Source organism: Cervus elaphus, chromosome 24, assembly GCF_910594005.1.
Source record: "Cervus elaphus chromosome 24, mCerEla1.1, whole genome shotgun sequence".
NCBI lineage: Eukaryota > Metazoa > Chordata > Mammalia > Artiodactyla > Cervidae > Cervus > Cervus elaphus.
In genome coordinates this window covers 51,629,650-51,643,596 of record NC_057838.1, presented here as the reverse complement: position 1 = coordinate 51,643,596, position 13,947 = coordinate 51,629,650, and the positions used below count along the sequence as shown (strand labels likewise).

At 39.0% G+C, this 13,947-nt stretch overlaps 1 protein-coding gene across 11 annotated transcripts in view; it reads right to left on the bottom strand.

Moving 5' to 3' along the window:
• The window catches only part of FHIT (fragile histidine triad diadenosine triphosphatase), a 1,484,422-nt gene that overhangs the window by 1,236,144 nt on the left and 234,331 nt on the right, over positions 1-13,947 (bottom strand). For 4 of the 11 annotated variants that reach the window (XM_043886316.1, XM_043886317.1, XM_043886318.1 and 1 more), the window contains one exon: positions 2,671-2,737. The exons of the other annotated variants lie outside the window; for them this stretch is intronic. The gene's annotated coding sequence lies outside the window, so the exon portion shown is untranslated. The remainder of the gene's footprint in view (positions 1-2,670; positions 2,738-13,947) is intronic. 11 annotated transcript variants of the gene reach the window in all.

Below are 13,947 nucleotides of genomic sequence, written 5' to 3'. Positions count from 1 at the left end.
TGAAACAGATATGGGGGCCAGGAGGCTCTGCTCTCCAGGAGAAATGATATTCCTTCTGAAATCTAAGCATGAGCGCGTGAGCTGATCAGCAACATAGAGGGGGAGGAATCTTTCAGCAAGTGATCAGCATACAAGAAGGAGGAATAGAAGGGTATGGGCTGGGAGAATCAAAGCTTGTTCAGGAATGTTCAACCTGGACAAGGTGGATGGGGAGAGCTGACACATTTGTTTGAGCTCGATCCCTCAGAATTTTGCATTGTAAGTCTTCCCGTTTGAGATGATTTTCTAGTAAAGAGGGGTTTTCTTTATGAAATTGAGTATACTGAGAACTACAAGAATCTTAAATCAATGCATTGTTTAGAACATAATCATGATTCTAAAAGATATGATAAAAGTTTTCTTTTCAAACAACTTTCTTAAAGGAATTGAAGATAATTTGGTGGTAAGGTAGAGACGTGACATAGGTTTTTCCACAGAAGTCCTTGGTTTAAACACCCTGGCAGTATGGGAAGGGAGGATCTGTGTTTTAAGGTGTCTCTACTGGGTCTGTTGCTCAGTGCATGAACAGCATGCCACATGTAGCTGACAACACAGGTCTACCATATATGAGATCGTATTCCAAAGACTTTAATCAAGCTTACTATTAATACATACGAGACACGCTACTGAGAGTTCTACACATATTTCTCATTTAACCTTCAAGACAACTTTAGAAGGCAGGTACAATTACTATTTTCAGTTTATCGATGTCACCTGAAGCTTAGAGAAGGTAAATAACTCTTCAAGGATCACACTGCAAGTCAGCAGTGGAGGCTCTTAACCCATGCCCATTGTTACCGAGAAATGACATACTTCCTGACATATCAGTAAACAAAGATGTAACAGTTATTAGCGATTGCAGCCCTCCAATGTGAGCTGGTGAGCCTGAAGGGCACTCAGGAAGGAGAAGAATATCTGTGATCTACCAGCCATCAGACTGATGCCACTACCTATGTTGAGCCCCAAGGGAGTTCAGGATGTGAAAAACACAGGAGTGGGTGCTCAGTCACTCAGTCGTGTCTGACTCTTTGCGACCCCACAGACTGTAGCCTTCCAGGCTCCTCTGTCCATGGAAAAAGCACAGGACACTGGCCCCAAATAGGTGAGGTGTATCTGAAAGGGACGGTTTTGGTGAGCCCATACATAGTAAGACACTAAATTCCTTAACTCGGGATATCTGATTTTCTTTAAACAACAAGAATCTTTTGATGTTCAGACTACATTCCATTTGTTGCAAAACTTCAATATAACCTGGCTCCTCCCCCCACCTCCTTGGAGCATCTCTCTCAGGGTCACTTGAGACGCTATCTCCCAGGCTTGAGGTCCTAAAAATTACCAACAAATGAAACATAACTCTCAACTTTTAGGTTTTAACTATTTTTGAAGTCAACATTACTGAAAGAAGCTCTGTTTTTATCCAACTCTGGCCATTTTTGCTGAAGGGGAGAAGCATGTTTTTCCACCCTTTTTGGTTTCCCTTGAATTACTCTCTAACGCTATGGTGTTTAATAAGCAATGCATTATCCCTGGGCATTTGAATTAATATCATCACTCAGAGACAGTAAACAGAAGTTTGCATTTGTGCACTGCCTGGGGGCGGAAGCTTCAATAAAAGCCTGAGGTGGGAGGAAGAGATGAACAGGCAGACTTGAATCAGAGGCAAGGGATGCAATTTGATGTGGGGTAATAAGAAATTCTGCCTAGGCTAGCAGACAAAACCAATCTTTCCCTGCTCCCAGCCCAACAACATGGATGCATTTCTCCTAACACGGCTTTTCTTTCCTCCACAGGCCCAGCCCTGCCCATCACACACATAAACACACACACACACAAAGTCTGTGCATGCCCTAAGGTGCCTGGCATACAATATTTTAGGAGCAATGGGATGCAAGTGCCTTTGATAAAGTTTGCTTGGGGCCTAGGAATTTTAATCTACATCCACAAATTGAAGACCTGTAAATTAAAAACATCCTACCAATTCAGCAACAACTTGGGAAAGTGGTGACTGTGAATTTTCAGGAACTTGCCTGCAGCCTTCCAAATGCAAAGCAGCATTAGGAGATAAGGAGCAGCTTGTGACTAAAGGTCTCCACACTGACCTCATGCATTAAGCAGAACAAAGGATCATTGATGATTCCAAGGCTTGTCACATTAGAAAGAGGTGGTAGTGATGACAGAGCATCTAGCTTTGCTATTGTTGTGACATTTCTTATTTTTTAAATTCTAGTATAAAAGTATGTGTTAATTTGTATGATTTATTCCACATGCTATGTTCCAGGGTGGACACATAAGATGGTTTTCCCCATTCTAGTATTTCACAAAGAGGAAAAAAAAAAAAACAAACAAACAATAAACAATGACAACAGGAAAAGAACCACTTTCCAGGACAGTCTGGTTAGCTTTGACATTTGGAAAATTGCTTTATTGCCAGAAGTCAATTTCTACGATTTGTGAGCATGTTTGCACACATAAAATTAATAATGTGCACAGCTCCTCTCCCCTCACCATTTTATCTCAAGCAGATTGAAACCCTCAGCCTATAAAGTCACATTTTTCAAATAAGATTTTCTTTAAAAAATACATAAGAAAATATCCTACAGAGCCCCAGGAATCTTAGAAATGCACACTTACTCATTCCTTTGTTCACTGAGTCAGTATTTGCTGAGTACCTACTAAGTGTTGGTCACTTTTCCAGGACCTGAGGACAAAGATTGGATAAAATACACAATAAGTACATAATCCATTAAATGAATGAAATAAGTTTGAGCGTAGTAGGGCTTCCCTGGTGACTCAGTGGTAAAGAATCCACCTTCTAGTGCAAAGAGAAGCATTGGATCCCTAGGTCAGGAAGATTCCCTGGAGGAGAAAATGGCAACCCAGGCCAGTATTCTTGTCTGGAAAATCCCATGGACGGAGGAGTCTGGTAAGCTACAGCCCATAGGGTTGCAAACAGTCAGACATGACTTAGCGACTGAAAAGAAGAAGAAGAAGAAGAAAGTGTTAGGAAGGAAATCAAGTAAGGCAATGTGAGACAGCGGCAGGTCCTTTCTAACAGGCAGTCAGGAAAAGATTCTCTGGGAAGGTGACATTTGCACTGAGAGCTGAGTGACAGGAAGGAGCCAGAAGAGTTCTGGGCAGAGAGAATGGCAAAATACAAGAACAAGCCTGGCTGTTCAAGCACAGATGAGGTTCAGTGTGACCAGAGGGCACTGATGGAGGGCTGGTGGATAGGAGATAAGGTCTAGGAGGGAGGTTGGAGCAGATCAGGTGGGAGTCCTGGGGGCTATGGTGCGGACTTTTGGTTCTACATGAATAACGAGCAGAGCCATTGACATCTTAAACCTGGGGAATGATGAATTGCAACATTTACAAACCTACAGCTGCTTCTGGTCATGGAGGAAGAAAATGGACAAAACTGTGCTCTACCCAAAGCTGTCAGTTCATTAAAGATCCTAAGATACTGTCTTTGTCAGTATGTATAGTGATTAAGAATGCATTGTGGGGCAGAAAATCTAGGTTTGAATCCTTGCTCTCCCATTAACATGCTGTGTAGTCTTAGGGAATACATTTAAGTTACTAAAGTCTTCATTTCTCCATGTAAAACTATGTAATACCTCCCAGGGTCTTGGTGAGAATTAAGTAAGACTTAATACATAATACAGAGTTGCACTAGTACCTGGGCCATGCTACATATTCAGGGAATAAGAGCTGGTATTAGTAATAGTATTACTATTAGGAAGAAGAGAGTGAAGGACTAAACAACCACCCAGATCCTTTAGAAAAGAATAGATATACTGGAGACAGGATGAAGGTTTCCATAGGCATGGAGCATCTCTGTGCTCCAGGGTTCCTACGTGAGTACTGAGCATGGTAGAATCTGGACCAAAACAGATTTATTAAAAAAAAAAAAAAAAACTAGAAACAATCCAAATGCTCACAAACAGGAGTATCGATCAACAAAATGTTGTCTATTCATACAAGGAAACACTCCACAGAAACAAAAAAGAGTGAACTGGCATTCCCAATAACATGGATAAATCTTACAAATATGTATATTGAAAAAAGCTAGAAAGGAGTGGAAACATGCTGTGTGGTTCCATTTATATGAAGCTTAAGAATAGGTGAAACTAACTGATGTTGATATCAAAATAGTAGTTACCTCCTGAGGAAGTGCATTTGGAAAGCATTTGGAAGGGGAACAAAGGAGCCTGCTGGGGAGCTTTAAAAGATTCTATACCTTGATCTAGATGGTATTTACATGGAGATATATATGTACGTAAAATTAACAGCAAGCTATAAACTAAAGATCAGCATACTTTATCAGCTTTTACTGTGTGTATGTTATGCCCTAATAATTTTTTTTTTAAATATATCATTTCAAAAGATCTGAGACAGCTAAATAAATACACAAATGCTGACTGCTCTGAGAGAACTCTAACCTCAGTACTGTTTGGGAGCCTGATAATTCCCAAAGCTGCTTCTCCCTTTCTGTGTTAAACAGCTCTGTCCATACTGTCAGCCACAGGGAAAGCAACCAAACACAGGGAACAGATGAAGAAAAGTTCAGCTCAGTGGCAGAACAACCCGGAAGCATGTCCAACTGTGACCATGACCAGTTTCTCAAAACCAGTCCAGTCATTGCCAGTGACTGCTTTGTGCCTTATCTTTCATTTGTGCTGAATTAGTCTGCACTACATGAAAGCTCAAGTGGACAGAGTCCCTTCTCTTCTACATGAGAAATACACCTCAGGTACCTGGGTGCTCTATAAAGAATAAAAATAATAAGAGGAAGCTATGGAATAATTGAAGTGCAGAGCATTTGTTTAAACAGCATTTTCTGGCATTTTAATAAGGGAAACTCAGAGGGCTTCCAGCACAGAAAAAGAATCCAAATGGAATCATTTCCTTTTCCTGATGGAGCACCCCAACCCGCAATGCAAGAGTCATTAAATCTCATCGTGTGGTGTTAAAAAATGCTTTTCAGCTAAGATAGCCAAAAATGTGCCCAGGGCAAATTTTTATGACCATATCATCATGACTTGAAATTCAGATCAGTAGACTAGCTAGAAATACATGCTCACTAGAACAGTTCAGAGTTTTTTCTGCATCTATCTCAGTGAAAAATGGTAGCAAAAGAAAGCTTATTTTCCTGGAAAAACACAATCAAATAATAAAACAATTCAGGACCAGTTTTCACAAAGTAATAACAGGCCATACATAATTGATTGCCTTTAGTCTGCTTCTCTGGGTATTACAAATCATAGTTACTAGAACTTCAACCAAACTTTCATTCCGGATTCAGGCTGTCCATTCTGGCACTGCCTGAAACTACTTTAGTGCCTTTATTGCACACTTTACTGGGTCATTCTTTAGTTGCTTCTTCAGTGAAGGTTTCATACTCCCAACAATGTTACACATCCTGCTCTATGTGTGTTCACTTGCTCTCTCTGATGGTAGGCAAAAACTAAATTCTTCTAGAAGTGAATTACTTTGGACTTATGATTTCATCTCTGGCTGGCAAGGGAATATGAACTACCCTGAGAGATAACACACTTTCCTGTGAAATTATATCCTAACTCCCTCCAGTAAAACCCTAGTAAACTGGAGAGAAATACTAAAATTATCCCAACTCCTTAGTTTCCCAAACACTGAGCAGCTGTATCCATAAAAAAGGAATAAATAATTCATTCCCCAACTCTCTTTCTTTGCACATCCCAAGGTTCATCCACAGCACTGGCTGCAGAAAGAGGCTTTGAGATTTTGAGTTGTGCTTCCACCACAGGAGCCATACTCCTCTGTCTTATTTTCCCTCTTTATTTAAGGTTAATGACCTAGACCTGGGCTGTCCATTACGGTGGTCGTGAGACATAACATCTATTCAGCAACTGAAAGGTGACTAGTTTGAATTCACAGATGTTGTAAGTGGAAAATATACACAGGAGGGACTTCCCTGGAGGTCCAATGGTTAAGATCCCATGCTTCCAATGTATGGGGCATGTGGTTCAATCCCTGGTCTGGGAATAAGAGCCCACATGCTGTGTGGCCAAAAGATAAGAAAACAAACAAACAAACAAAATATATACAGAATTTTGAAGACATACTACCAAAAACAAAAAGTGAACATGAAATATATCTCAATAATTTAAAAATACTTATTACATGTTGAAAAGATATTTTGGACATATTAGGCTAAATAAAGTACTTATTAAAATTAATTCTACCTTTTTTCTTTTTACTTTTTTAATACGGCCATTAATTCTTTTCATTATATATGTGGCTCTCATTGTATTTCATTTGGATATCAGTGATCTAGATAGTTTAGAATTGCTATTAGGACTAAGAGTCTCTCCTTGTGAAAATCATGAATTGCAACCCTAACTGCAAATAGACATGTCTTGTATGTCATGAAATTTGGAGAATAAAGAAGAGACAACAACATAATAACCATGTGTATTAAATGTTTCATTACACTTACACTTTCCTAAGCACACTGCAAAAGAAGACAGAAAAAAGCATGACACAGTCCCCTATCCTCCAGAAATAGTAATGACACTGAAAATGAACTTTGAAATCAAACCATCTTAAATCTCAATTCTTCCTTTACAGTCTCAGTTTCCCCATTTGTGAAAAGAAAAATGCATATATCAACTTTTTAGAAAATTAAATGACATAATGTCAATTAATGCTTAAAAAATATCACTGAGCACTGAGGAAATGGAAAAGACTGTGGCATTGGACACGTCGGGCCAGGAGGTGGAAGGAATCTGAGCCTGGAGATCAATTGATAAGTGAACAGATAAAATCACTCCAACCAGTCTGCTCTGCAAACTCAGGAGTCCTCTGGAGTCAGGCATGTGAGAAAACAAGTGAAATCAGTTGTGTGGGTAAGTGTATGTTGTATGGTCATGTGGGGAGCACACACCGCATCTAAATTACACAGCTCCGGCTCTCATCCAGCCACTTTAGACCATGAGAGAATAATAATGTTACAGTGTGGTCAGATTTTCTGATTTTTAAAGAGAACCTAAAAATTCAGATTTTTTAATGTTTAGGAAAAAAAAATTTTTTTAAGGCATTCATTCTAGACAGAGCTCACAGGAAAACAGTTTAATATATCTGCTGCCTAGAAGGTCAATGAGATAACTTGTTAGACTCCTAACATATGAAAGTTAGCGGAGATCTGAAATGGAATTCCCACTAGCCCCAAAACATCTGAGCTGCCAAAGCTGGAGAGGAAGGATTCCGTCTCTTTCCCCTGAGCTCAGGCAGCAAGAACCCAGTTGCCACGACTACAGCTGTCCCCGGGGTGTCTCTCTCCCTCCCAGACCCTGGCTTGGATGTTACATAGAATGTTTCAAAGAGAGCTGCAAAAGCACTTGGACTCTGCAGGAGACACCTGACATAATCCAGGGTGCTACTCTGGCTATTATTCACTGCCTACTTTAGGTCTCTCTGGGATAGTGTCTGTTACAATTTCAGGCTCTCTCTGCTCCCCATTTGGGTAAATAAATTGCCACATTGTATAAACGTGTACAATCTGTAAACCTGGAAGAACTGCCTTGCAGAATAATTTTTTAAACATCATACTTTAAAAAACACTAGTGGCCTCTCTACATCTATTGTTAGGAAGTAAGAGGACTTATTCCCCCAAAATTAAAATTACAGTAGTTACTCCTTCCTCAAGTGAGTGATTCTTAGGAAATGCATTTTAAAGAGGATGACTTTCCAGTGAACACTTTAATTTTAATTTAACCTTCCTAGAAAATGAAGTGCTTTGTGTAGATTCTTTTGGTTTTATTTAAGGCATAAAAATTAGTTCTGAGCTGTGATAATTGTGAGCTTAGGAATGCAATCATTCTAAGCACCACTTCTGACTTGCTTATAAACCCTACAAATCTTGAGCTGCTGTTTATTGCTAATTCGAAGTTGGCAAGTTATTTAATTGTGAAGCTGAACTTGAAGTCAGAGTGCGGCAGAATGGTTGGAGGTAGATTGTTTCATTTTGCTTTCAACAGGTTACCTGAAGACTGGATGCATGGCGTGGTATGAGCAGGTTTCTGGGTATGCGGTCTTCTAACTATTAACCTTCTTAATTAAAATGGGAATGATGACATATTCTAAGGGTAGAATTACATATTCCATCAAACTATATCTCTACCTTTTGAAACCAATCACAGGTACAACAAACAATCACAGTTCCTATCATCCACATTTCTGATTTTTGTCAGAATTGTGGTTTGTTATTGTTGCTGTGAGGACTCAACCTAAATATCAATGCTTATTTTTTACTGTTTAAGGAAAAGCAAGGGAGCCAAGACTTTAGTCGTAAAAAACCTTGATGCCATAATATAGGACGCAAAGTATTTCTAAACTTTTTAGAATTATGTGTTTGAGTCCATGACAACACACCTATACATATGTATGTATATATATACATACACATACATATATATAAAATCAACTTCAACCAAAGTGACATATAACATTTATTTTTCTTCAAAATAAATATAGGTCCCTGGAAATGTCTTAAGAAAAATGAATTCCTACTTAAATATGGGCATATTTGAATTGAGGTTCCCTTGAAGAAAGTTATCATTTTCAAATACCACTATGCATGAAAGATGTGAGTATTCAGATACTAAAATGACTGAAAGTTAATTTAATTAAAATGTTTGGCATGTATCTGTACTTCATGTAATTAATATTTTTTAGTAATTCAAGAAACAGATTAAAAAGTTCACTCTAACTTTAACTTTCTTATAATTCCCATTTGAGAAACAATCTAGAAATTATCACCTGCCTGAATATTTTTGGAGTAGAACTGATGACGTGTTGCTGACCTATGGGCTGACTTGGGTCCCAAGACACACGTTGTTCAAACACTTTGGCCATTGTTGTTGTTTATCTATTCTAGAGCCTGTACTAGCACATTATATAAGAGCAGGCACCTTGCTAGACTTTGGGGACACAATAATAATCCCTGTCCTCAGGCATCTTACAATCTTCACTCAACAGTTAATGGATCCAAAGTCAGGGAAGAGAAGCACCTCACAGTCATGGACTACAGCAAGGAAAAATAAAATGCCACTACAACATGGTGTTTGTCTGTCAATATTTCTACATAAAAATCTGAATTTCTGGCTTCTCTCTTAAAAAAAAAATCATCATATCTTAGCATACTAGATCAGAAATCCCCCTTGGCAACAGCTGACTGGAACCAGATGGCAGCGTACTTCCCAGATCACTGCACGTGCTTTCTCCACTTCACCAATGTTGCCCTCATTCCCGTTACGTTCACACGTCACTCAGCGCTATTACCCACTTGGTCCTGTTATTAGAGTATTGAGCTGCTGCCCCTGCTAGAAATGATTGCCAGTCAGAGAGCCTGGCTTTAGCCCTGGGCCTGCTGCACTCAGCCATTATTAAATGTGTGACCTATGGTGAATTATTTAGCCCCACTGACCCTCAGTTTTCAGTTTTTGCTTCTGAAAAAAAAAAAAAAGACATAATGAAAGAAAACCAAACAAAGCAAACATATTCTGCTTTCTGGGCATGGCAATTGTGACTCTCCAAATAGAAATCTAAGGAAAGTTTTCAAAACCTGGGAAGCACTAAGCAAATGGTTAGTATTCCTGTAATCATATCTTCAGAGAAAAAAAAAAATCTAGAATTTAAAAAAATAACTGCCTGTGTCTGATTATTACTATAAAGATCACCAAGTACTCTTATCTGAATCAAATCTCACTTGACTCTTTGTGACAAATATTACAATATTACTTTACTCATCTTGTAGTTGAAGAAACCCAGGCTGAAAAGGATCAAAGGACACACTCCATCATCAAATGCTTACTCTTTTGTCAAGTCAACTTTCAAAACTGTTACCATAATTTTAAGACTCATAAAGTGAAAGTGAAAGTGTTAGTTGCTCAGTTATGTATGACTCTTTGTGACCCCATGGACTGTAGCTGCCAGGTTCCCCTATCCACAGAATTCTCTAGGCAAGAATACTGGAGTGGGTTGCCATTCTCTTCTCAAAGGGATCTTCCCAATCCATGAAGAGACCATAAACAATGGATACCAAAGAAAAGAAGAAGAACCAGTAAGTTGAGTATTTTCCAAGGGCAAACTCCAGATAAGGAGTATAGACAGTTTTTGAAAGGGAACACTTTTTAGAAAGTATTATATACTGTAATATCAAGGAAATATGTTGAATAAATATTTGTAATAGACATTCCTATGGACTTATAATAAACTGATAGGAGTAAAGATTTTGAGGATGTACTCTTTCATTAAATGTTTCTCAACATTATATCATTTTCCTGGAGACTATTATCAGTAAGCAGGTATTCAATAATCTCTTTGAGGAAAAAAATGACCTTAATTTTATTAAAATCTACTTCTATTAATCCCTTCCCTATCCTCTATTTTAGCCCATTTGAACCATACTGAAGCTCAGAAAGAAATGTGAGAACAGACCTGGCTTACTTTCACATTTTCAAGAAGATCCTGATATAGTAAAAAGTCTGATTTAAACATGAATTAATGGTTTTTCCAGTAGTCATGTACAGATATGAGTTGGACCATAAAGAAGACTGAGAGCTGAAGAATTGATGCTTTTGAATTGTGGTGCTGGGGAAGACCCCTGAGAGTCCCTTGGACTTCGAGGAGATCAAACCAGTCAATCCTAAAAGAAATCAACCCTGAATATTCATTGGAAGGACTGATACTGAAGTTGAAGCTCCAATACTTTGGCCACCTGATGTGAAGAGCCAACTCTATGGAAAAGACTTTGATGCTGGGAAAGATTGAGGGCAGGAGGAGAAAGGGCTGACAGAGGATGAGACAGTTGAATAGCACCATCGACACAATGGACATGAGTTTGAGCAAGCTCCAGAGTATAGTGAAGGACAAGGAAGCCTGGTGTGCTGCAGTCCATGGGGCCGCAGAGTCGGGTATGACTTAGATGACTTAGCAACTGAACACCAACAACAAAGACTTATCACTTACCTTTGAGAAAAGACTCACTACAGAACAGTAAGATTTTCTAGTGCACTTACATTTTATTAGGCTTAAAAAATTGTTAAATGGTGTCATTAGGTACACACTTACTGAATAAAACCCAATATATAATAACTTCATAATAACCTTAAAAAAATGCAATGGACTTATTTAAGCCTCTTCCATGGTTCACCATAACTTAGGTAGAGAAAATTCTAAATGAACAAGCACAGGAGTGACTTTAAAGCACATAGGAGATCTCTGTGTAGTTAATTTAGAAGCACTGTGGGAAATAAATCAGGAGATATATGAAAGAGGAACCAGTTCTTGGTGGGAGGTAAACATGACTGAATAATGTGCAAACGACTGTTTACATACTGCAATCAGCTGGTGGCTAAGAAAAAAAACTTAAAAGATAATTTCACTGCCACCGCCATGGTTTTGGTCTAAATGTATGAATCAAGCAGAGAAACTCAGACTAGAATGTCACAGGGAGAACACAGTGCCAGGAACCATACACTTAGCATGCAGGAACTAAATGTTAATAACAACTACAGAAGATGGGACTGCATACTCTAATAAACTTTCAAAATCTATAAGAATTGTCAGCCACCATTTACAAATTTCAAAAATTGGGGAGAAATATTTAGCATCCCAGCTTTTTGTTCTTCCAAGTGAAGATTTTGAAAACAAACAGGATTTCCATCTAGAATGGCCATCGCTTCATTATAAGAATAAATAAACAAAAACATCTTAGTTCTAGGAGAACTAGATTTCTTTTCATGGTCAATTTCATTTAGGAAAAAATAACAGAAAACTTACAGAAAAAAGGACTTTTAAGGCAGGTTGGATTCCCCAAGAAACAGATTCCTCACACATTTAGCTTGAAGAAGGTTTGTAAGGGAGTGCTTTGGGGATCAACATCCATAGGGGAAAAAAAGAAAGGGAGAGAAAGCCAGCAGAATTGGCAGAAGAACTTCCAATGGTAGCTTGTGGGAAACGACGAAGACTGAGTGTCTTGTGTTGGGGTGAGAGGGCGGGGCCTTTATACCCTCCAGTGATGAGTCCCTGGAGACAGACCACCTCATGAAAGAGATGTGCCTTTGAAAGGGGGTTGTCTGTGGGCAGCCTCCCCAGCAGATGGGGTAATGAGTGCTTATCTCCTGAAGGAAGATCTGGGCAACACATCAAAGAATCTATACACTTTGGTCCCACAGGAGTGAAAATATTTTCAAGTGCTGGCATTAAAGACTGTCACCATTAAACCTTTCATCTTAAAAGGTCACCATAATGCAAAGGCCAGGTAAGACACAATGGTAAAAAGTGAAAGCTTACAATGCTCTCATATTGTCAGATAACACCTCCAGGAAAATCAGTCCTGTTGCTATTTGATACAAAATGACTTCTTAAGTATCAAATCTACTGGGTGGTTCTGGAGACATAAATTCACTTTGCTCTGCTCTACTCATTTTCCCCCTCTAAATACAAATAAATACCCGGGAAATTATTCATCAGAAAATATGATAAAAGAACTCTGAAACTTGGAAAACAAAAGGTCACTGACTAGGGACCTCAGAATTTGAAGAACAACAATATGGTGAGTCCTCTAGCTTTCTGTTTATCTCCCTTATACCCTGGACTGGGCTTCAGAGAGGCTGCAACCCCAAAACACCAACAGGAAGAGTCTGCTCCCTATGGCCAAAGGCTCAGAAAAGGGGAAGCCCAATAGAGACCACATAAAGAGCCCCAGCCCCTGGGGCACCAGTGGGCAGTCTGATCTGGAGGTAGCAGCAGTGAAGTCCTGGGCTGACCTCATTATATATCTGACAAAAGACTAGTATCTAGAATGCATAAAGAATTCTCAAAATGCAACAGCAAAGGGCAAATCAAAGCAAAGCAAAAAGAACAACAAAAATCCACTTGGAAAATGGGAAAATGACAAGAAGATACATTTCATCAAAGAGTGTATGCAGGTGGCAAGCACATGAAAAGATGTACAACATCATTAGCCACTGTTTTTGTTAGCCATTGTAATTGTTGTTCAGTCACTAAGTAGTGTCTGACTTTGCATCCCCACGGACTGCAGCACACCAGGCTCCTCTCTCCATCACCATCTTCCTGAGTTTGCTCAAATACTCACGTCCATTGAGTCAGTGATACCATCCAACCATCTCATCCTCTGTTGCCCCCTTCTCCTCCTGCCTTCACTCTTTCCTAGCACCAGGCTCTTTTCCAATGAGTCAGTTCTTCGCATCAGATGGCCAAAATATTTGAGCTCCAGCTTCAGCACCAGTCCTTCCAAGGAATATTCAGGGTTGATTTCCTTCAGGATTGACTGGTGTGATCTCCGTGCTGTCCAAGGGACTCTCAAGAGTCTTCTCCAACACCACAGTTCGAAAGTGTCAATTCTTAGGCACTCAGCCTTATTTATGGGCCAACTCACACATATATATGATTATTGGAAAAACCATGGCTTTGATTATATGGACTTTTGTCAGCAAAGTGATATCTCTGCTTTTTAAAACATAGCCTAGTTTTGATATAGCTATTAGAGAAATGCAATTAAAACCAGGCTGATGAGGATGCAGACAAAACTGAATCACTCATACATAGCTGGTGGGAATGTAAAATGGTACAGTGATTGTGGGGAAAAAAATGTTTGGTGGTGCCTTTTAAAATTAAAAATGGACTTATCATATGACACAGCAGTTCTTTTAGGCATTTATCCCAGAGCAATGAAAATCTATTCTCATGCAGAAACTTATACATGGATGTTCATGGTAGCTCATTTGTTAGAGCCAAATGTGGAAATTATCCAAGTATACTTCAATAAGTGAATGTTTAAACAAACTGCAGTGCATCCATAACATGGAATAATATTCTGCAATTTTTAAAAAGCCAATTGCAAAA